Consider the following 25,367-nt stretch of genomic DNA (forward strand, 5'->3'; position numbering starts at 1 on the left):
TTAGTTAGTTAGTTAGTTAGTTAGTTAGTTAGTTAAAACTTTATTGTCATATTGCATACACAAGGTGAATACAAAACGAAATTTCGTTGCATACAGCTCAGGACAGTAAATATGTATATAAATATAGAAAATATAGAGTGAAGAAATAACAGTAAAAGAGTTCTTTGTTCTGTGCAAGAGGAGATATAATGTGGAGACCAGATTTTCAAGTGCAATACGGTTGGGAGTTCAGCAGTCTGATGGCAAGTGGAAAAAAGCTGTTTCGGAACCTGGATGTCCTTCACCGGATGATTCGAAACCTCTTTCCAGAGGGCAGCAGGGAGAACCATCCATGCTGTGGGTGTGAAGAGTCTCTGACGATATTTCGGCCTCGAGACATGCAGCGCCGGGATGAAAGGTCTTGAACGGAGGGAAGGGTGGCCCCCATGATCCTCTCTGCTCTCCGCACCACTCTCCTCACGTTCTTCCAGTCGGAGACGCTACAACCACCACACCACACAGAGAGGCAGCTGGTCAAAATGCTCTCTATGGTGCTTCTGTAGAACGTCTTGAGGATGGGACGTTACAGAGATCATCTGATCCTGCAGAGAGAAGAAGGATCAGATCAGTGAGTGTTGCCAGCCTCTCTCCTGCAGCAGTCAGTGACGCAGCACATCCAGTAGACGGTTTCCAGGCTGCAGTCAGACTGATCTCAGAGCTGTGACCAAGATGAACCTGATCACTTGTTTCCTGTTGAACTGAGAGAACAAGCAGATCTGAGATCAGATCTGCTGCTGCCACAGTTTGATGAATGAGGACCACTGTCTCTAGACATGCTGGACGGCTGGACGCTGGAGTCCAGCTGGACGTCCTGGAGACATGGACACAGCAACAACACTCATCTCTGTCTCTGTGTCCAATCAGGAAGCCTGAACCATTCTCCTCCCACTGAGAAGCTGCAGCTTTACTGGGAACACTGGAGCTTTGCTCTGATGCTAACGGGGTTTAGTTCAACATGCTGACAGCAGCTGGACTCACTACAAACATTTACTTACTGTAAAGTCTTTACAAACGTTTCAGCTGCTGAACATCTGAATCCTTCAGGTCGTTGTATTGCAGGTCCAGTTCTGTCAGACGGAGGCTGTTGGACTTCAGAGCTGAGGCCAGAAAATCACAGCTGATCTTTGACAACCTGCATCTGAACAACCTGAATAAAGAATAAAAGATGAGCTGAAGCCAACAGGATGCAGGTGAACCAGTCCAACAGAACCAGTTAAAGATTCTCATGAATATTAAAGCCAACAAGCTGCTGCTTCAATAAAGACCTGCTGACTTCAGAACCAGAACCAGAACCTGGTACTGGGTCATGATGTGTTGGAGGATTTTAGTCAGTAAAATCATTCCAGGTTCTGATCAAAGTGTTGAAGCATCAATCATTGATTATTGATTTGTTCCTGTCAGATTCCAGGGATTCACTTTTCTAGACTGGGTTGAATGACCTTTGACCTGCTTGACCTGAGGGGGATTTCTACACACTGGGGGTCCGAATGCTGTCCTGTTCTGACCTCAGATCAGCAGGTCCAACTCAGAGGGACTAAATTAAACTCTGGATCCAGGAACAAACTCAGAAAATATTTATTAGATCAGAAGATATGAACTTTGATTTATGATCAATTATAGATAATTATTCACTGAAATATCAATAATTATATAATTACATACTTCAATGTTTTCAGTCTGCAGCCTTCAGTCTGTAGAAAACCACAGAGCTCCTTCAGTCCAGAACCGTCCAGGTTGGTCCAGCTCAGGTCCAGTTCTGTCAGATGGGTCGGGTTGGACTTCAGAGCTGAGAACAGAGACGTCCAGCTGGTCTCTGACAAACTGCATCTATAAATCTGAATAAAGAATAAAAGATGAGCTGAAGCAACAGGATGCAGTTAAAACTGAAATATGAACAAATAAATAATAAAATGTAGAAAATTAATTTCCCTGAATGTAAAGAAACTTGATGAACTGATTCTAACATCTGATCCAGTCAAACTGGGTTAAAGAGTCCAAACCAGCAGAACCAGAACATTTGATCAACAAAGAAACTCAAAGTTTTCTCTGAGCAGCAGCCTGGATGAGCTGAGCTATTTCTGCTGGTTCTGATCATCAGCTGGAGACCCGACTTGGTAACCGGATCAGAACCACTCAGTTTATCCATGAATGGCTTTGGTTCTTCTTAAAGCTGCTGAAATCAATGGAGGCCATTATTTCCTCAGGAGACGAGACCTGATGAAGCTTCATCACAGAGACGAGGCTCCAACCGACTGAAGAGGACAGTTCCTCTCTGACCCGGCCCAACAGAACCACAGCTTCAGGACAGAGGGAGGAACCTGCTGCTGCTGCAAACCTCACTGTCATTCAGCTCATCTAGATTTGCTTTTATACAATCAGTCACTTCTTAGATGTTTCATTAATGATGGTCTGAACTGCTCAGTGTTTGTGGCTCGACTGGAGGATCAACATTTCATTCTGGATGTAAAGATGAGAATCAGAAATAAAACCATCTGAATCTTTACCAACCAAACTGAAACATCTCCATCATTAATTAACTTCATTTGGATTATTTTACTCAGTTTGTTCATCAGTCAGAAACATTTTAAAAACTGAAAAGGTTCAATAATCTAAAGTCTGAAATAAGGAAATAATTTATTTATAAGGTCAAACTGTTTGAAATTAGAATCTGACATTTAAACAAGTTGTTTTAAAATATTACAACTAAATATTAATTAAACTAAGGATTAAAGTATCAATTAAGGATTTTATTGGATAAATAGAGAAAACAAACCTCAGGTCCTTCACTTTAGTGACTGAACTCTCCAGGATCTCAAACACATTCTTCATATCAGAATCTCCACCTTCATTTATGTTAATCTGATTTATTTCCAGTTCAGTCAGATCTGGGTTGGACTTCAGAGCTGAAGCCAAAACTTCACATTCAGCCTTTGGATCAAACATCCACCAAGTCTGTGATGAGAGAAGAAATAAATTCAGTTCTAATGAAATCAATCTGGATCATAAACAGATAAAATATGATACAGTGATGTCATCATCTGATCAACATCTGATCTTCAGTTTCCTGAGTTTGACCCAACAGAGAGTCTGCAGCTCCTGACTACAGTCCAGGTTCTGGTTCTGGTTCTGGTCCAGGCTTCATGTCCTCAGACCTTCAGCTCAGTCAGATGTTGAAGATCTTCTATCATCTGTGAAGGAAAGTTCAGTTTCTCTGCAGCATCAGAGCCTCAAAGGAGCTGCAGCAGCTGATGCAGAGGCTGACTGAGCTGGATGAAGGAAACTACTGGAGATGATGGAGAGGAGGAGGAGCTGCTCACAGCTCTGACTTGGACTAGACCGTTTGGCTCCTTGAGATCTTCCACCAAGCAGGAAGTGAGTTATAAATGAAGTGAGCAGAGCAGGAAGTCCAGCCTGCTGTGGACCTCTGGCCTCTCTGGGTTTGTTTAGCCCATATCTGCTGCTGCAGCATCTAGAATCCTCCTCATCAGTAATAATAGTAGCATATTCTATAGAAACGCGGCTCCCAGCAGCAGATGATTAAATGATGCCTGTGATGGCCAAATCCATGGCCACACTTTGAAGTCGGTAACTTTTATGCACAATTTGTTTTTCATTCAAACACAACACTTTAGTTTCAGTAAAACATTTATTAGTTGATTTGGATACATTTGTTCTTTATGTTGGCGCGCACATTTAGTTAGCATGTTTATTTGTATCAACTTAAGTTTAATTTGTTTGCTTGATACTGACCTTTTGTTTGTGTTTTGCCGGTACTTACCAGCCTTGGAGTGGCCAGACAAAAGATGGGGGCCAGGGCTCAGCAGGCTTAAATGCTGATTGGACTACACCACTAGTTCCTGCTGGCAGGGGAAATTTGTAGTTTCTTTGTTTAGATAAGTTTTGTATTTAAGTAAATATTAGTATTTAAACTTTAATATTTTTGATTTTCATTTTGATAGTCTTTAGTTTAGCCAAACTTAGCTGTACTGTTATTTGTTTTTGTGTTTCTTTTTAGTTGCCCCTATTGTGTCTTAATTGGTCTGATCAGGCAGTATATTAACCCTGTGTGTCATTTCTTTGTTAGGTCAGTTATGTTTGTTTGTGCAGCCAGTTTCTTTACTTTTTTGCCAGAGTTCAGTTTTGTTTCTTTGACCTCTTTTATGAGCTCAGTTCATCTTTTTGTCCTTTTATAATCTTTGGGTTAAAATAAAAAACCCTATTTTTCTAATTAATATCCTGTGACTCCTCCTGTTTTAACTCGGTCCATCACAATGCCACAGAGGAAACTGGGAGCAGACCAGACACATGATGCTCCCAGTTGTGAGTGAAGCAGTGAAAGTTCTCCAGGAACTAAAGAGGCTGGGATGTCTAAAGAGGTGAAGCTCATGTCTCTGCAGGTCTTCATGGAGGACAGCAAACAGCTTCAACAAAGGCTGCAGAAGAAGAGTTGATTAGGAAAATGGTTCCAGCTCTGGAAGCAGATTCTCAGAGCTTTGGGAGGATCTGACAGAAATCAGGACTTTTTCTGGAACCAGACAACAATCACCACATTTTGGTCTCAATTACAAACTCAGAGGAAACTAGTGGGAGGAGGAAGAGGTGAGGATGATGACGGGATGAAGAAGATCAACACTTTTCACAAAGTTTATAATTAATGCAATGGTTTATTTTAATGGTACAACTTTCCATCAAATCTTAACAATTATTTTATAAAAACAGTCAAAGATCCTAAAAGGTGAATTATGGAACAGCAGCTCAATGAGTGAAGAGGAGATTAAAGTTTAAAACATCTCTCTGGCTGATTGGATCTTGGAGAAAACAAACATTTTCTAGAGTTCAGGTTTTCTATTCATTTCAACCTGAAAACTGATAAAAAGTTAAATATTTTAAAAAGATCAAAATGTCTAAAAACCAGAAGCTGCAGCTGTGCTGGATGAACTGAATGTTTAGATGTTTGAATGGCTGAAATCATCCAGAGGATGAAGGAAGTGGTTAAAGGTAAAAAAAAAACATCCAGAATCAACTTGAAGGAAGAAGAAGAAACAGGAGGACAATAGTGCTGAGTCAGCATTCACACGATGAAAACATCTGGACTCACCGAGCCTTTCTGCAGTTCCTCACAGCTGGAACCAGTCTCAGTCGTCCACTTGATGATGTGTTGTACTTCTCCAGGTCCAACTCATCCAGAACCTCTGACATCTGCAGCATGAAGGCCAGAGCTGAACAATCAGTTCAGCTCTGGCCTTCAGGAAGAAGCTGGATTCAGCTTCTCCCTGAATCCAGCAGCCGTTGGATCTCCTGATAAAATGAGACGTCGTTCATCTCCACCAGACAGTAGAAGATGTTGATGCTTCTGTCAGGAGAGATTCTTTAGTGTTCATCTCCTTCAGGTTGGTGATGATTCTCTGGATGGTTTCTGGACTGTTCTCTGTCTGACCCAGCAGATCCTCTAAGAGTCTCTGGTTGGACTCCACAGTGAGACCATGAAGGAAGCGGACAAACTGGTCCAGGTGGCCATTTTTACTGCTGAGGGATTTCTCCATTACTTTCTTCATGAACTCATCTAGAGATTTTTCTATGTATTCTTCTTCCAGGAACGTCTTGATCACTTCTGACCTCCTGTTGGTAGACGGCAGCCAGAAACTCCTGGATGCTCAGATGAACAAAGGAGTAGACGGAGATGTTGCGCGTTCCTCTCTCCTTTTTAAACATCTGAGTGAAAACTCCTGAGAACAACGCAGCATCTTTGATATTGATGCCGCACCGTTTGAGGTCTTTGTCATAGAAGATCAGGTTTCCCTCCAGCAGCTGATCTAAAGCCAAACTACCTAGAGACTCAATCAGCTTCTTGTTCTCTAGAGCTTCTTCAGCTCCTTCTTTATACTTTTCCTCCTTGATTGTGAACTGAAACAGCAGGAACTCTATGTACATCTCAGTCAGGGTCTTGGGCAGCTCTCCTCCCTCTCTGGTCTTCATAATTTGCTCCAGAACTTTAGCAGTGATCCAGCAGAAAACTGGGATGTGACACATGATGTGGAGACTTTTTGATTTCTGGATGTGGGCGATGACCCTGCTGGCCATCTCCTCATCATCTTTGAATCTCTTCCTGAAGTACTCCTCCTTCTGGGGGTCAGTGAACCCTCTGACCTCTATGGCCCTGTCAATAGGTTTATCTGGGATCAAACTGGCTGCTGCAGGTCGTGTGGTTATCCAGAGGAGAGCAGAGGGAAGCAGTTTCCCAATGATGAGGTTTGTCAGCAGAACATCCAGTGAGGTGGACTTTAAAGGGTTAGTCAGGACTGGATTCTTCTTGAAGTCCAGACGAAGTCGACTTTCATCCAGACCATCAAAGATGAACAGAACCTGAAACTTTTTAAAGCTGCGGATTTCTGCGTCTTTAATTTGATCAAAGAAGTGATGAATAAGTTCCACCAAGCTGAAAGTTTCTTCTCTCAAGTTATTCAGCTCTCTGAAAGTGAATGGAAATATGAAGTCTATGTTCTGGTTGGTTCTGCCTTCAGCCCAGTCCAGAGTGAACTTCTGTGTTAACAGTGTTTTTCCAATGCCAGCTACTCCCATGGTCAGCACTGTTCTGATCCGTTGCTTTCTACCAGGGTTGGGTTTAAAGACGTCTTCCAGGTTTATTTTTGTTCCTTGATTACTGGATGTTGTTTCAATCTGTCTGACCTCATGTTCCTGGTTGACCCCTGCAGTTCCTCCTTCTAAGATGTAGAGCTCTGTGTAAATATCATTCAGAGAGGTTTTCTCTCCACGTATTGCAATGCCTTCACAGATAGATTGGAACGTGTCCAGAAGAGACTTTTTGAGGTTATGTTGACATCGATCATCAAAATCTGTACAAAGAGCTAGCAACACAAGATGAAACACTTGAACAAATTAAGACTCAATTCATTGAATTTTAATTTGATTGTTTCTTTATCAGGATGTTTAAACAAAGAACTCATTCAAATTATAGACCATGAGGAGGATTTCATTCAGAAGAAACATGAAACATTCAAATCATGAAGAAAACGAGTCATGGAGATTAATGGTACAGCTTTGCTTGTTAATAAATTGACTGGACTACAAACATCATGCTGAACATTCAAAGTGTTTTCACACTAAGAGTCACCTCCTGCCAATCTACAGGAAAACTTTTCTATAGTTTCTGACCTACAGCCCAGCAGGTGGAGTGCAACCATAATGCTCCATTTATTTTTGTTATAATTAGTCACTGTTGGATGAGTTCACTTCCACCCAGTCATGATTGGTGAAGGGACTAACCTAAATCAGAGGAGTCGGAGGACAAACTCAGCTGGTTGGACAGGGTAGGATCTATGTTGAGAAGACGTTTGATCATCAATCTACTGGCTCTCTGTCCTTTCTTCATCACAGCATCGATGGTGTCCCGGGCCTTGTTTGCTCTGGTTTGGTTCTTTTGAAGAATTTCTTCTTTCTCTGAACGTTTAAAGATGCCATCTGCCTCATGGCCATCAAGGAGCTGATTCAGGATTTCCTCAGAAACTCTTTCCACAAACTCAATGCGAACCTTGGAAAGTATTTTCTCTGCAGACAGAAATCAGAAACATAATTAATTCAAACTGATGTCTGAGAGAAAAACGTGATGAAGATCAACTATTCATGTTGCTCCATCCAGAGATTCAGAGTCTGTTGATCAGCTCCTCAGGTCTAAACCTGTTGTTGTGTTTCTGCCTCATATCTGAGTGACGACCACTGATTCTGTCTACATGAGACCAAATGAAGCTTCTGGTTCATCACTTTCTTTCCTCACTGCAGGAAGAACAATAAAAGAAACACCTTCTAAATATGGAGCTGCACTATTTTAGGAAAAAAGGAAATTATATTATTGGTGAATATTGTGATGAAAATATTGACTGATTAACATTTTCATCACTTTTCTTTCTTCATCTCCATCTCTAAACTTTAGCATCTCTGACACCAAGTGTTGGAATAAAAGACACAGAATGTCTGAGATATATTATTAATAAATGATGTGATTACTGGATAAGTTAATCAGTGTATATAGTAAATATTCCTGAAGTATCAGAGCTGCTGGCCTGTTCTTCACTTCGGTTCCTTTTAGTTTCACCAGAGCTTCACTGAACAGGAAGCATGAAAACAATAAAGACACTGAGGCTGAGCTTCATCACATGGCAGCAACACAGGCTGTGATTGGTCAGTTTGTTCCTTTAAGATTCTTCATTTCTGCTTCTGATCACTTACCAAAATCCTCTTCCTGTTTCTCTGCCATCTTTTACCTGGAAAAAATGAAGATTCATTATGTGTCAGACTTTATTTCATGAATAGTTTATTTTATGCAGTTGGAATGGGAACTATAAATACCCTAAAAGTACTTATTTAAAACACACAAGCACAGACCCCTAAAGAAAAACATAATTATGTAATCATGAAAGCTACAATGTCAGAGCAAACTATTAAAAAACATCTGTGGAATAAATATACATTTATCACATCTTTCTTTACAAGAAATGACGTTCCTGACTGTTCGTCTGATTTCCTTCAGGTTGAGATGTAAACATCTTCACCTCTTGCTTTTTGCCATCTGACTGTAATGTGTGGCTCCTGCCACCAGGTGGCAGCATCAGCTGCAGAAAGCTCCTCTAGTTTTCTGCTATTCTGGCTTGAACTTCTTCTTGGGTTCCCAACTTGGGTTCCCAGATGGCAAAACAACAACTTAACACATTTGCTACAGTTTACTTGGAAACTAAAAGACTCACAAAGCCATTTGGGTCAAAGGTCAAAATCCTGCCACCAACCCAAAGAGGAAAAGCTGCAGTGATTCTAAAGAGACTCTCAGTTCATTTATATTACATAAACAGACATTTAGCACTGAACCAAAAATAAAGATTAACAACAAGTAGATTTATTTACTTCACCAGGAACTTTGATTTGTTTCATTAAAACAAGTTCAGACTAAAGGAGAAAATGAAGGCTGGGAATATCAGTGAAAGATTTCAGTGATTAAAATATTAAACATTTAAACAGTTACTATTAAAAGTAAATTATTACTGTGACTGAACCAATAATTATGCAAATATTTGCTAAATTATTTTAAAAACTCAGAAATAGAGCGACGGTTGGAGTGGAGGAAAGTTTTCTTGGTATTAAAGAAACTTAAACATCTGAGCTTTCACAACCAAATCTCAGAGTTTTAGTTAACTTTTTATTTGTAAGGTCAAAATGTCAAAAATATAAAGAAATAAAAACCAAAACAAAACATTTGATACAAAATGGCCGACTTCCTGCTGGGTGTGTAAATCGGGTCCAATAGTTTTTACCGGTTTTAATGTTTTAACTGTTCAGGTCTAAATAACAGCTGTGGATGTTTTTAAATACTCTAGGGGGTGCTGTGTTGTTATGTCACCATAATCACTGATTATTGATCAATAATTGATTGAAATGTGATCAGTTGTCCTCTGTCACCACAGACTGATTCAATCTACTGATAAAAGCCCAGATAAATCCTCTCTGATCAATAAATTATTGACTTCATATTGAAATATTTTCCATCCACCAACCAGAACCCAGATATCTCAGCCGGGCCACAAACACTCAGAACCTACTGGTACCACTTTGACTCCACTATGAAACTGGGAGCAAACTCCGCTGGTTGTCTGGGTTACAGATGAAAACTCAGAGAAAATCAGAGTTCCTGGTTGAAATCAGGTGCTGCAGCTCTGAACCAGAACCAGAACCAGGCCCAGTTCTGGTTCTGTCCAGCAGCTCAAAGAGAGAAAACCCAGTCAGGACTGGAAACCAGTAGAAAGTGGAGTTAAAACTCACCTTAGATTCTCCTTCTGTTCACACAAACCGAGTCGGAGCAAACTGGAGAACTGGACCCGATTCTCCAGAACCTGAACCGGACCCACCTCAGGCTCCGCCCCCTCTGACAGCAGAGGTGTGTTCACCTGTTGAAATGACAGGAATCCTGTCTGATCATTGATACCAGGAAATAAATGTTTAAAAACAATAAATTTACATTTTGGTTTAAATGTTCTTTATGTTTTAAATATATTTAGTATTTTGAATCAATATTTTATTAAATTAATGGAGATTTTCAATTTTATCTATAAAGAACTAACAACCAACAAGTTTCTGCTCAGAAACAAAAGAGCAATAAAAATAATAATAGTTTCTGCTTATTCTGATCTGAGCCAAAGAGCCAAGAACCTAGAAATGTTGAAGTTTCTCCACATGTTGACACGACTCTGATATGTTCATGTTATCAAATACAGATTTTATTAATTTATTTAATCTTGTTTAATGTTGATCTGAAGGAAACTTTGATTCTCACCTGAACCTCTTTCATTCTGAACATAATGTTCTTTAAGCTTCGGCCTCTTTTAGCCTGGAGGCTTTAAGTTGTTTAACTGGTTTGTTTCAAACATTTCAATGGAAAAGTTAAAACCTGCTAAGTTACAAACAGGTTTTAATCACTGAAGGCGTTTACTGGAAGATGTTTATGAGTTTGTGTCTCTGCTGTGCAGGAATGTTTCCTCATTCTTCAGTTTGGGTCGAGGTTCATCTGTCACACAGTCGACCTCACATTTAACTCTACAATATTTAAAGTTAACGTAGAAATGCTTTTGTTTGCTGCATTTTCTAACATACTGCTTCTGATAGTGGAAAAATTAAGGGTAAAAAATTAAAATGAAGAATTTCATCTAAAAATGAAATATTACTGTGTAAAAGTTTTAAAGCCGTCAGTTTGTTTAGTTTTCTTTCCCTGCAAAGATTCAATCTTGGTGTAAAACGTATTTGACTGTGATCACCTTTACAGGAACATTATTATCTCCTCTGCATGTCCACTGGATTTATTGAGATATAAATAAATTATCTGGGCAGAAGAACTTGGACTCGAATCACATGACTTGGACTCGAGTCACATGACTTGGACTCGAGTCGTTAAAATCATGACTTGAGACTTGACTTGAAAAAAATGTTCAAAGACTCGGACTTGACTTTGACTTTTCATGCCATTGACTTGGGACTTGACTCGATTTGAAGCTGTTTACTTGAAAAGACTTGATATTTTTACTCAAAGTCTTAAAATTTAAAACACATTATTTATAAAGTGGCGTCATTAATTAATTTCACTCATTCCGTATCAACATGCGCAGACCGTCCCTCTGTTTCTCCTCTATCCTCATGTATGTATGTGTGCGTAGCTGCAGCTCAACCAATCAAATTAACAGGATTTTTAAAAACGCGGTGACGCTGCAGAGCTCAGGGAACGAAAGACGAAATAACCGCTCAAATATGCTTCCGCGAGTAATTTCTTTTGGCTACGTACGTTATGAACTTTCAAATAAAAAACGAACTGCAGCTTGTAAAACATGCAAGAAGAGAATATCGGATGGAGATGCCACGACTTTGTCCAATTTTGTCCGGCATTTGAAGCTTCACAAAGACGGTAAGTGGCGCTTTTCTTGTAAGATAGTTGACTTTAGCTAACTTCGTGTTAGTATGTGTACTCCGGGTTAAAATGGTGATGATTTACCATAAACCCGGTCCTTCAAATGCCTCCACAGATAATGTGCACCGTGTTATTAGCTCAGGAAGCTGGTGGATGGTGAGCGGGGCTCCGGGACAGAAAGCAGATTCTGGACCTGAACTCAGGGAACAGAGTCTCTCTGTCCCATCATGATGATGAGCCGGTCCAGTATCATCTAAGGATGGTTGGTGTATTTGATCTGAAGGAAACTTTGATTCTCACCTGAACCTCTTTCATTCTGAACATAAAGTTCTTTAAGCTTCGGCCTCTTTTAGCCTGGAGGCTTTAAGTTGTTTAACTGGTTTGTTTCAAACGTTTCAATGGAAAAGTTAAAACCTGCTAAGTTACAAACAGGTTTTAATCACTGAAGGCGTTTACTGGAAGATGTTTATGAGTTTGTGTCTCTGCTGTGCAGGAATGTTTCCTCATTCTTCAGTTTGGGTCGAGGTTCATCTGTCACACAGTCGGCCTCACATTTAACTCTACAATATTTCAATATAACGTAGAAATGTCTTTGTTTGCTGCATTTTCTAACATACTGCTTCTGATAGTGTAAAAATAATAATGAAATATAACATCTAAAACTGAAATATGACTGTGTAAAAGTTTTAAAGCCGTCAGGATAATTACGTTGGGAAATTATATTGACAATATATTGTTTACTGCAGTCAGTGCATTAAGTCAACTGTTTTTGACTTAATGCACTGACTGACTGTCACATGTCGCACAGAACCCAAGTAGTATAGCTTTGCTGGAAAAACAAATATCTTTTCAAAAATTTCTGTAAAAATAAAAATTGTACAATCTCACTGACCCTGAATATAACACTAAGTGGGATAGTAAACTGAGTAAGACATAAAATAATGAGCTCATTATTTTGTGTTTAGTGATTCTGACCAGCTTGATTCACACAACATGTTTTTATCAATATTGATGTGAAATTGGCTGTAGATTTAACCCACTTGGCCTGACAGATATTTATTTTACCATCACATCCAAATTCAAAACCACCCCACTTTATTTGCAATGATTTTGTTTTTTTTCATGTGGTTTATTTGTTAAAACAGACCAAATACAATGACTGTCCCAAATAAATGTTGTGTTTGGAATATCTGGCCCATATTTACGGAGGACTGAAACTAACATACTTAGAAATAAATGCAGAAAAATGTTCGTCTTTTTTATTAAATATCAAGTTAAACAGAACTGCGCAATAAAGAGGCCCAATTTAAAAATGTTTTTTATACTTTGTGTTCAGCTGCACATGTTCTATCATTTGAGATTAAAACAGATTTTAAAAGGAACAAATGGTCTATGATTTGAATTTTATGTATAATTGCAAATTATAAAAAAAATAAAATAAAATGACTTGGAATTAAAGCTTCCTGACTTGAGACTTGATTCGGACTTGAGGACAGAGACTTGAAACTTACTTGAAACTTGCAACACAGTGACTTGGTCACACCTCTGGCAATATTCAAACCCGCAATTTAACAAGATATGTAAATCAGAGCCGGACCACCAGACATATGCTGTCTTTACAGAATTACACTATTAAAAATATGAACAAGGGCTCTATGCAACCTTTTAGTGGACTGTAATCTATAAAAAAAGAGCTGCCTGTTCTCTGCAGTGGAGATGAAGATGGTCCATTCAGGAAAGCAGAGCTGCAGCAAACTTAACCTGGAACTGCAAAAAAAAAATCAACAATTGAATTGTTAATGCTGTCACCATGAGAAAAGCCTACTGAGTTTGCTTAAAAAACTTACAAAATTTTTAAATCACACATTTTGACTCATAAAGTTAACTTTCTTTTTGCAAAACAAACTTATTTGCGCTTGTCAAAATATTTCTTGCTATTCTAGTTTTTGTTTGTGACTCAAAGTTTGCTTGTGATTCTCACATGACGTCTTGAGCGGGGCCTAAAATCACAACACAAGATTTATGATGTGTGCAAATAAATGTTTATGTTTGGTAAAAATGAGTTATTTAGTTTAAAAAAGTCTTTTAAACAAAACATTTTGTTTAAAAAAATCATTACAGTTCCAAAGGTTTTGATCACAATTTTTATTTTATTAGGTTTTTTTTAATTGAATAATTGTGAAACAAATTTAACTTCATACTCTGTGAACCAGAAACTAAACTTAGTCTGGGTTGAGTTTTTCCCCTTCATTAATGACTTTTATTACATTCATTATATCTATCATGGTAATACTGGGTGAGTTATTTTTGATTCTAAATGAATATCCTTGTTGGACTTTTATTTAAGTTTTATTCTCCTTCAAGATACATTTACCTAACGCCAGAATAAATTAAATGTACATTATGCAGCAAAGGAAATGACTTCTTAAAATGTTGGGTAATAAGTGGCTAAAAAACTATACGATGAAAAGAAAAAAAGTTATATGGAAATTGTTTGTGTAAAAAGAAATAAAAACAGAAAGACGAACAAACCCTAATTGACTCTTATTTGCTTCTTTCCTTTTCCTCTGTCTGATCCTCGCTGCAGCGCGTCTGACCTCTGACCTCAACTCAGACCTGTTCGGCCGATCAGATGACGTCCCTCCTTCATCACCAGCCAATGACAGTTGATAAAGAAGCGAGAAAGGACAGGACGATTTCTACCACCTGGACACTGAAGGCACTAAAGTGTCCGCTGATCCTAATTCCTGGACATCTGGGAACTGCCATGCAGCAGATTGTGTATGGAGTCCTGCTGGACATTTGGACTGGAACTATATCTCCGTGTTTGGCTCCAACTGAACATTTACAACCCTCGCTGGTTTACTCTTTGGCATCAGCGTAGAGAAGGAAAATAATGTGTTTTAAAGAAAAAGAAAGCAAACTGAACTGTTGCCGCTTGTTTCATTGGTGGACAACCTGGACATTCACAAAGGGACGATCTGGACAACTTATAAATAATCCAACACCAGAGCCAGTTGGACTGACAGGGAGCTGGAGGAGAGACGGAGGGAGGACCAGCTGCAGCGACGTCATCAGCAGGAGGGGGAAACGAGACAGAAAGGGAAAATGTGAGATAAGTTATACACACACCACTGTGATAGAGAATGTGCTCACTAATCCTGTTTGCATACAGGAATTATACATCTAGAAAGAACATTTTGAAGGTTATTAGATACAATGTTAGATAAAATCGTTCATTATGTACCCGTTGACTCAGTCCTTAACAGAAGTAGCAGTGATCCTCTTAGGGCCCACGAGTCAAAGATTGGGAAACTATGACGAAAAAACTGTAATGACTAAAGTTAAGAAAAAATAAATAAATAAAAAAAATAAAACTGATAGCGTGATACGGCTAAATTACACCAGCTAAAAATCATTACAGATTCAAAGCTAATAATGATTTGCAAATGTTTATTATATTTTTTCCCCTTTAAAATAAATACTAGTTTGGAACTAAAATTAAACATATCTAAGTGTTTAAAATAATTGTTATTGCAGTGTTGAAATATTCTGACATATTTCTTTGCATTTAACTGAAACATTTAACTTAGAGTTGAATTCTATAAAGAATCTACAAATTGATTGATATTATGTTTGTGTATTTTATATTGGGATAAAAAAAATTATTATGAGAAGAAAGAAATTTTACCACAAAATTGAGTAACAGATGAAATTATTGACCATTTAATTTAAAATATAAAAAACTTACGCTGTTAACTTGTCTGAAATACAAGTTTAAGTGAAAGTCTGAGACTTTAAGAAACCTGGTAGATGTAAATGGCTACTAAAAACTGATGATTGTGAATAAAAGCAACATTTTCTAGATTCCAGTCAAAATGATTTTCATCTAGATTGATTGATAGTCAATAAATTCAAAAAGGAAAACCTTAAATTAGAGGTTTTGAGAAAGCAGTAAACCTGAGTTGACCTGAATTACCTATTGTTCCTCCACAGACTTTATCTGAAGCTAAAGATTATGACACATGGGCATGCCATGTGTAAAAAGGAAGGGAAGGGGAAAAGGGTCAGGTAATACTATATAACTACTAAATTCTTACATAAAAAAATTTGGTTATGAACTTTTGAATTAACAAATACTGTCAGATGATGATTGATGTTTTCTTTAAATGGGTTGAAATAGTACCAGCAAAGCATGCAGATGCTTTGACGGTGGCTAAGGCTAGTCGCCAACACACTACATTCCACAGACTGTTTACAGTGACAAGTGAAACAAAACATGGCTGTTCACTTGGGAATGACATTTAAAAACCACTGTGCCTATCACCCGCAGAGTGCAGGGCTGGTGGAAAAACAAATGGTACTGTGAAAAGCAGATTAAGAAAATGCATGGCAGACACTGGTTGACCCTGGCCAGAATGTTTAGCCTTGGTGAAGCTCTATATGAGAATCACCCCAACAGCAAATGGTTTAACACTTTTGAAATAATTCATGGGAGAGCTTACAGATTGCCTCTGTTTGCTCCAGACTTACAGAAAGCAGATAAAAAACAAACATTAGCAGATTATACAATCAGAACTCTTAAACTGAAGGAAGTGTCCTGTGCAAATTTACTGCCTTCTGATTCTCTTCCTTCACAGGAGGCCGCTCCCATCGAGCCAGGAGATTGGGTCTACGTCAAAGTCATCAAACAAAAGACTGGACGAGTCCACGGTGGGAAATGTCCAGTAGTCATCATCCAGGTGCTGATGACAACACCAACAGCTGTAAAGATTGATGAAAGACACAGCTGGATACATCTCAGTCACTGCAAGCTGCAGAGAGTGTTGGACCCCTAATCCTGAGTAGAGAGGAAGCCCGGGCTGCAAAGGGGTTCCATTTTTAAGGGTGGTTTGTCTCAAACCCGGTGAAGAAACGCTTAAGATTCTCACTCTTTAGTTTGGGGGGTTTTGACATCTCTGCGCACCCAGCAGCAATGGGGACTCCATATGCCAGATGGATCTTCTACTGCGCTGTGACTGCAGCATGTCTGATGTTTGGAGGAGGAAGTGACATCACTTTCCACCCACATGACTACAGCACCAACCTGTTGTGGCAGCTGATGAACAGCACTGCTCATGAGGAGAATTGCTATGTGTGTGCGCAGCTGCCAATTGCCACACATAACTCAGGTCTGCGTGCAGGACACATCACTGATGACAAGCAGATGTGTCTCTACTCCCGTTTCAACTGTTCTCACTAACCGCATGGAAAATACCAGAGACATTTCTTTAGCAGGAGCTAAACCCAGGTCTCTGAGGAGCTGCGTTTTCAACGACGGACACGTTTCTCTTGGGATGTTATCTTGGAATTTGTGTAACACAGTTTACTCCTACTGCAAAACAACACCGAATTACATCAACTGCATTGCCTGCAGGGGTTAAAGGGCGACCCCCGACTGCAAAGTCTGGAAGGACAACCCAGACTGTGACAACTTGCTTCAGGAGAGGAGTTTCACATCGGATGAGAGGACGACAGGAGACAACACTGTGCAGCGCCATAGTGCCTGGAAACTATGGTTCTCGGGTGATGGCAGACTGGTACTTCCTGTGTGGAAATTGAGCTTACATGGTCTTGCCACGCTATTGGGGAGGACTGTGTGCCTTGGTCCCCTTAACCAGCCCAATTGCATTCATCAGGAAAGGACATCATGTTCTAGCTGCCCACTCCAAACCTGCAGTTATACCAGAGGTCAAACGCTTCGGAGGCCTCACGACGGACACTGGAGTTCCTTGGGAATTTAAAATCTGGAATGGTGGAGAAAAGTTCATGCAAGGCCTGTTTCCATGGGTCGGAGTAGGAGAGGTTCGAGATCACGTTGAAAATCACAGCTATGGATTACTGCGACTCATCAACAGCACACGTCAGCTGGCCAATGGCATCGTGAGAGTGCTGACTGAACTGAGACACATGGTTTTGCAAAATCGTGTTGTGCTGGACTTGCACACAGCCTCTCAAGGTGGTGTCTGCAAAATCATTGGTTCAGCGTGCTGTACATTCGTTCCTGACGAAACAAGAACTGGTGGACTATTTCTGACACTCTACATGAGCTGGAGGAGCTTAAGCATTACGTGGAAGGAGCAGCACAAGGATCTTCTTCTGATTTGCTTTTGTGGCTCATTTCCGGACCATGGTGGAATTTACTGTTGAAGATTGTAACACCGTTTCTGACTGTGTTGATTCTTTTTGCCTGTTTACAGGATGCGTCATTCCATGCCTTCGACGTTTGATACGTAAGACATTCAACACTGCTGTGGTCAGCTATCAGCTGATGAAAATAACCTATGACACAAATGAAGATGACTTGTTTGAATATTTCTGACAAAGTGCTGTAATCAATGAGAAATTAATTTGTTTGCTGAATGATTCCCACACTGAAAATGTGAAAACAAGTGCTGCTAGTGATGAGAAGACTGCATTTGATTTTTGCAGTTTCTTTATTTTTTCATTTATTTCATTGTATTTTCTATGTTTAGATTAGAAGAAAAATTCATGCATTTATTGGACCTATTCTTTTTCTTTTCTTTGCTCAACTTTTGAAGAAAGTTTACACACATGGTAAAATGATAAAAATGTTTTGGTATTATCATTTTTGTTATTTACTTTAGTCATATTCAGTCTAATGTTAATCAACGTTCAGTCTAATGTGAGTCAGTAAATGACGTGATGCGAATACTTTTTGATTGTTGTGTTGAATATCGGTGTTCCGGTGAACTGATTGCTCCCTCCGGAGTTTGCTCTCAAGGGAAAGAGCTAGATGACCTGTATGTTAGATAGAGCTCGCCGCCAGTCTTATTGTTCATCTTTTCTGACTATGTTTTCCCAAACAAAAGGCCTCCTCAAGCAGAGTGAGGCAGAACGCTCTGAACAACTCAGAGGAGCAGTTTGCTGAGTCTTCTCCTTTTGCAAAAGCTTGGTCATAAAATTCACATACATTGTCTGTGATTCTTTAATAAAGGTTCAAAAGGACAAATACCTATCATGTGTTGTCTTTTCTCTTTAGACTAAAATGTTCCCAAACTTTGACAGTTTTTGTTGCTTTCATTCCTTCTTCTAAGCATCTCCGTTTCCCTCCATAGCTACAAACTATGGCACAAACGTGTGAAACGTTTGCATTGTGCAACACAAAAACCTTCTGGTTAGACCGCAGTGCGCTGGATAGTTTAACAGTATTATTTATTACAATTTAATTAACGAAGCTTCGAGGCAAATTAATTTACCTCGAGGATTTTCAGTAATCGAGGTAGTTGAATTATTAGAGGAATCGTTTCAGCCCGAGTCCAAACTGGGGAGAGTTTAGCTGGAAACTAAGAATGAGATTTTTTACAACCCCAAAGGTAACACCCAGTTATGATAGTAATGCTGCTGGTAGAAATGTGGATAAACGGAGGATTTTTCCCACATATTTTGGGAGTGTCCTATGGTAAAACTATTGTGAAACAATAAAAGGAGAAACAGGGAAAATATAAAATTTCACTACAACCTTTGAAATTCACCATTTAGTTGTAGATGATATACACATTGCTGCTGGAGAAATTTATAGTTTATATGTTGAAGCCCTTGGGTTAATTGCTCATCAGGTTATTACTGCAAACTATGGCTTCTCCTTGCAGGAGCTTGTTTTATGCCAGAGACTGACTTTACCTCCATGCCCGTTCTGTAAAATGCAGATGGAGAATTAAAGAAACCGCTGATGCCAACTTGAGCAGCTCATTGTCATTCATTGCCACACCGATAGAAGCCACCAGAACCACATAGGCCACATTGGTGCCATGACTTGTCCAGAACTACATCGGACCGGGCTGGTGACTTCTGATCCTCACGTCACTGGAGCCCCACTGTGTCATCTGAGTTTTCAACAGAAATCTAAGTAGTGTGTTTCTAAATCCTTGTGAAAGGACATTTCTTTTGAATGCTCTTGGACTTTTGACAAAATGAGTTTCAGTAATTTTGGACAATCAAATGTGACTCAATTGACGACCATCTGATAGACAAATTGGCATCACTTTACAATTACATCCTGGGGCCAAACAAAGTCCATTCAAGGGCCACAATTGGCCCGAGCCCCCCATTTTCAGCATTCCTGTAGGAATCTATGAAGCGTGATAGAAACACTGTTTGTGTGGAGAACTCTGCCCCCTGGTGGACATTAAAGCAGGTCATTCTGCATGTGGATTTAAACGTAACTAAAGTTTAATGTCACTGAAAGCTAAAGGTTGTAGTTATTTTAAAGTTTTTACTTTATTTTCTCTTTATGGCCAGAATGTTTGAGATTATCGTTTAAAATACAAGCCCAGGTTTCACTGCTAATTCATGAATATTTATATGAAAAATTTTTGCAAAATGTCCAGAATGAATCTGATTTATATGCTACAAAGTTTTAATATGTTAAATTTACCAATAAAAATATTTAAAAGTTTTATTTCTTTGTTTTTTAAGTTACTTCCTTTTAAAAAGAAGAATAAAAGTTTGGAGTTTAACTTTCAGACACACATGATAAAGAATTGAAAAACGTGAAGTTTTGGATTATTTAAAGCAAAACTTGTTGAAATAATTATTAACATTATTAACATATTTGATTGTTTCTGATTCCAACACCAATACAAACACTTCACTGCCATTAATATGAAAACATTAGAATCTCTCATTCTCAGATTTAATTTCTATTCCATTAACATTTGTATCTTTATGAAAAGTATTTATTTGTTAGATATTTAGAAGAATAAAAACCAACCAGAACATGATGAGGCTGAAACAAATCGATGTTCTTCAGTTTAATAAAAACCAAAACCATACAGATGTTTTCAGAAGATGAAGGACAACAAACAGGATGAGAACCAACCAATGATTGACTCCCTGTAGATCAATCAGGTTGATCTTAATCTGCTCCGTTAGACAAGCAGGAATAAAATGGAGATAGAGCGCCACCCAGCGGCCACACGCAGTACTGCAGTGGTTAAACAGAACCCAGGTTCGGTTTTATCTGATTTACTACCTTAATTTGAGATATAAACATTTATGAAGCTACTATTTAATCACTGTTTTATACACAATTTCCTATATATTTTTTTAAGTATTCGGTTTTAACTGGAAGCTGATTTGTTCTCTCAAAGAATATATTTATTTTTATTAATTATTTTAATTTCTCATGCAAATGAACAAACCAGAAGCAGATTTATATTTATTTCAGTTCAAACATCAATTCCTCTTCTGCCCTCAAGTTTTACAAATCACTAATGTAACAATGTGAACAGAACAGTTTTATATCTTCTATAATTTTGTCTTAATTTCTGTAGTTTATCTGTTAGTGATTCAGGATTTATACATTTTATTAAGCAATAGTTTGCCAACTTGGTATCTTTCTAGTCAGCAAGATATCAAACAAGCATGGAAGTTAAAATTGACAGGACTTCTCTGGATCGCTCTTGTTTTTGAATTAAATTGATTTACAGTCGTTACATCTGAGTGACTATTTTTTATAGTGCTGTTATAAAAGCAAATGTTGATATTAAAGCCCAGAACTTCCCACGTAATGTATTACTAAATGATTATGTTAGCTGTGATGCTAGCGGGCTTTGGTATCGGCTGGAACAGCAGCGTGACGTAGATAAAGCTGCTTCCATTGGCCCCGCCCCCGGTCCCGACGCTGACGTCATCGGCTGCAGTCACATAATTGTTTAAACTTTGTCAGAAAATATTAACAATTTAATAAACTGAATTACATGTAAAATGTCTCATTAATTTGATCAATAAAACATCAAACCAGCCACACAACCAACAAAAGTAAAAAGTTTCCATCCAAATGATTCAAGAGTAAAAATCTATTTGGTAAAAAAATCGACTCAAGTCCTGATCAGAAGATCATTAAATATTAAAAAATTACATCATTAGACAGAACAAAATATAAACTTATGAAGAGGTTTTGGTATTTTAACGACTAAAATGACAATTATCCATAAATGTAACATAAAATAACAAAATCAGACAAAAGAAAATTAAATATTCAGTTTGGAGCTAAATAATTTAGTCAGCAACATATTTATTTAGTTTTTAAAATAAACATATTCCTGGTATCTTTTTGCTCACATTTTCAATAAAATCACATTTAAAAAAAATCTGTCTGAAAAACAGAAATAATTACACAGAGATGAACAAAAAACAAGACCTCTCACTCTGAGTGATTTCAGAATCAGAGCTGAACTCAGACTAAAGAGTCAGATGAGAAAGATTAACGCTGCCCTGCTGCTTCCAGCAGCCTGGAGATGAATCTGAATCTGATCAGAGATGAAGAAGATGATCTGATCATCTCTAGATGATCAGATCATCTCCAGTTTCCTCTTTAAAACTCACAGTTTCAATCTGATCAATAAGTTTTTATCTGGACTTTGTTCTTCATGCTGAGATCATCAGAGCTGCTGCTTCATCACTGAGATCTTCATCGGTACAATCTTTAATGTTTTACTAGTGGTGAAGAATGGAATCATCTTGTGAGTGAAGGTGTGTGTGAAGGTGTGTATGTGTGTGTTAGTATCCAGATCAGAGAAGGACAGTTTTCCTCTGTCCCAGTCCAGATTCACTCTGATCCTCTGGAGATTCTTCTGGACTGAGAGACCAGTGGAAGGAGCTGGAGGAGAACGAGCTGAGTATTGACCTGAATAGAAACATATAAACAACCATCCAGACTTTATGCTTCCCTTCCTCTGAACAGACTCTTCTAACACACCAAGTCTCCAGACTTCACTGTCTCCAACATCAACATCCCAGCTGTGGTTCCCTGAATTAAAACCCTCAGAACTCAGAACAGAGAAGCAGTAATAATAAAATCTCTCTGGATTATCAGGAAGCTGCTGTTTCCCACTTCTAGTCAAACTGGTCAGATCTTCAGACAGATGGAGTTCTGGACCAGCCGTGTTTGGGTCCAGAACCAGAGGAGTGTAGGTCACCATGGTCTCCATGTTGCTCCAGATGTTGAAGGCCAGGTTGCCCAGATGTTTGGCCTGGTCTATCAGAGCTCCTGAGGGCAGCTGTGGATCCTCCAGCAGGGGGCAGCGCTGGACTCTTTCCACTGCAGCCTTGTAGTTGTGCAGGAATGAGACGTCTGCAGCTCTCAGCTCCTCCTCTGTGGCTCTGACTGTGTCTGAAAGAGCTGCTATCTCTCTGCTCAGAACCTCCATCTTCTGTTTCATCATCCCTCTCTTCTGCTCCTCTTCCTCCCTCAGTGCAGCCAGCCTGGCCTCCTCTTCCTCTGCTAGAAACTGATGAAGCTGCTCAAACTGCTCCATAATCTGCCTCTCTGTGTGTCGGGCCTGGACCTTCAGGTGCTCTGCTGTCTGATCAAACTCCTCCTGAAATTTCTTCCTGAGCTCCAGCTTCTTCTTTAAAGGCCCCAGAGTTTCCTGAAGGTTCTTCTTGTGTTGCTGAGCAGCTTCATCGATGGGTCTGAATCTGTGCTCGGTGTGTTTTTCTGAATCTCTGCAGATGAGACACACTGGCTGCTGATGGTCCACACAGAAGAGTTTGAGTTTCTCAGAGTGCAGAGAGCAGAGATCCTCTGAAGCTTTCTGCTCTCTCTGCTCTAAGACATACTCAATCAGGTTCTTCAGAGCCAGATTACAGGGAGGATCTTTGATGAATGATATCGCCTTACAAACTGGACACTCTCTTCCTGGTTTCTCTCCCCAGTATTTCTGCAGACACTCCTTACAGAAGCTGTGGCTACATTACAGAAGAACCGGATCCTTAAATATTTCCAAACAGACCGGACAGCAGAGATCATCGTCTGATCTGGAAGCCATTTTGTCTCAGAGTGAAGCTGAAAACACAGCAGACAGAAAGTCAAACCAGGAAGTCAGTGTCTCTCCTATAGAAACTTTCTGAACTTACTTTCACTTTTATTGGCTTGTTTTTCCTCCTGCAGCAGTCTGTGTTTCAGCGTCTAGTTGCTCAGTTCTCTCTCTGTTCTCCTTGTTCAGAGTTAGTTTGATTTCAGTCGGAGACAAAGGCAGGAGTCAGAGTTCATCCTCAGGGCGTTTACTCAGTGAGATTTTTCTCTCTGAACTGTTTCCTGGTTTTTCCAGGTGTTCCTGTTGGAATCAGTCTTGAGGAGGAGATGTGGTGCCTCTAGAGGATTTGATCTTAATCTGCAGTTTTATTAAAACACTACATCTTTTTCTGATTCATGACTTTGTTTCTGCTTTAAGTGAAAATATATTTTTCCTCTCATAAAACTCTTCCAGGGTCTCCACTATCTATGAAATTCAAATGAACACATTTCATGTTCAGTTTCCTTCTGTTTGCTGTTTTTCTGTCAGTTTCAGACTCTGGAGGTGAAAATGATGTTTGGTGTTGAGGAAAGTTTGTCCTGTTTTCAGAACAACTGGATCAGAATCAGAATTGCTTCAATTTAAATTTAATCAATGCCCTGATATTTTTTCAATCTGAAAATTGGAAAACTGTAAATACGGTTTTCAGCTGGAGTATTTTATCATTCACATTTACTTTAAATATAAACCAAAAAGAAAACCAGAGAAGAAGAAATTAATAAAACAACAATAAAAGCTGCTGCAGTAAAATAATTACCCTCTAATGATTCAGTGTCTCCTCCTCCATCCAAGCTGGCAAAGAGCAACACAATCATTGCTCTGATTGCAAACTGAGGATTTCTGTGACAGTTTTAAACAGATACTGGTTAAAAAAGACACTGATCTTTTTTACGTTCTAATGGTCAGAAACAGGTGATTCCTCTTTGGTTACTGTGCATAAAACAGAGACTGAACATCTGAATGAGATCTGAGTCAAACCAATGAGGAAACGTTGAAACATTTACAGGAGATTCTTCTCTGCTGTGACAGAGATGAAGAAAATATAATAGATCCTAGTTTCTATAAGCAGGAAAAACCAGTAAGAAAAAACTGCATTACAAACTGTAAAACTGTAAAATGTCTCATTAAGTTTGAAGAATAAATTGTAAGAGCCATATTATTTTAATTTTCCCATAGTGTCCAGAAGAATATTAAAGTCCTTTTTCAGAATATCCAATTTTTGATTCTGTATCTGGCAGCTGAAGGAGGAACAGCTTATCCTGGTCTCTCTCATACTTACTGATATCTTTGCCTGTGTATTATTTTTAAAGTCACAATTCCTATAGTTATATTTACATTATCGACATCATAACTGGATTACTTCAGACCTAAGGACCGCGAGATTTTGTCACTTTTATTTTTATCTTACTTTTCTTCATCTCCAAGTTGAACTAGGGCAAAATGCCCCCGTCCGACCCCAAGGACATTAGCAGTATTCTACAACAACTTCAGTATATAGAAATTAAAATTCAACGGCTGGAGGTGAACTTTGAGATCAACGCTACCTGTAGATATGAAACAACTCTTCCTCAAATCAGCAGAGAGGTCGTACACCCTGCACCAAGCAGCTCACCCTGAATCGCTCAGGGCGCCAAGCCGAAACAAAAGTCTCACACTGCAGATCCCATGAGACGACTAACGGGGAGAACCCCTCGCCTGGACGAATCAGAGTGGCCGGCTCTTAGCCGAAAACCACCTTCAACCTCAACACCTGCTCCGCCAAAGAATAGCAAAAGGGCAGCTGGACCCAAGACGGCTCCACCGACCCCGCTCCCAAGAACAAAGGACCAGCCCAAGTCTCAAAACATTCCGACTCCATGGGAATCCCACTAAAAAACAGATTTTCTGCACTCCAACCTGAGCCTCTGAGTGAAATCTCACCTTCAAACATCAACAATGAGGCTACACCAACACATCCACCCCCAAAAGCTCCGAAGGACAAAGTGACCCCCAGTAAACGAAAGGTATGC

The 25,367-nt window shown here is 39.1% G+C and overlaps 2 pseudogenes across 1 annotated transcript; both read right to left on the reverse strand.

Annotated features, from left to right (window-relative positions):
• Positions 1-3,104: 3,104 nt before the first annotated feature.
• LOC145550292 (NLR family CARD domain-containing protein 3-like) lies at positions 3,105-10,007 on the reverse strand (annotated as a pseudogene). The gene is made up of 5 exons (XR_014086196.1): positions 9,865-10,007; positions 8,284-8,318; positions 7,324-7,605; positions 5,138-6,893; positions 3,105-3,899 (listed from the first exon to the last, which is right to left on the reverse strand). The product of XR_014086196.1 is annotated as an NLR family CARD domain-containing protein 3-like (transcript).
• A 10,288-nt stretch (positions 10,008-20,295) lies between these two features.
• LOC145550297 (nuclear factor 7, ovary-like) lies at positions 20,296-23,365 on the reverse strand (annotated as a pseudogene).
• Between the last annotated feature and the right edge of the window lie 2,002 nt (positions 23,366-25,367).

This window comes from Poecilia reticulata, unplaced genomic scaffold (assembly GCF_904066995.2).
Source record: "Poecilia reticulata unplaced genomic scaffold, P_reticulata-male-v2 Scaffold_31, whole genome shotgun sequence".
NCBI classification, from domain to species: domain Eukaryota; kingdom Metazoa; phylum Chordata; class Actinopteri; order Cyprinodontiformes; family Poeciliidae; genus Poecilia; species Poecilia reticulata.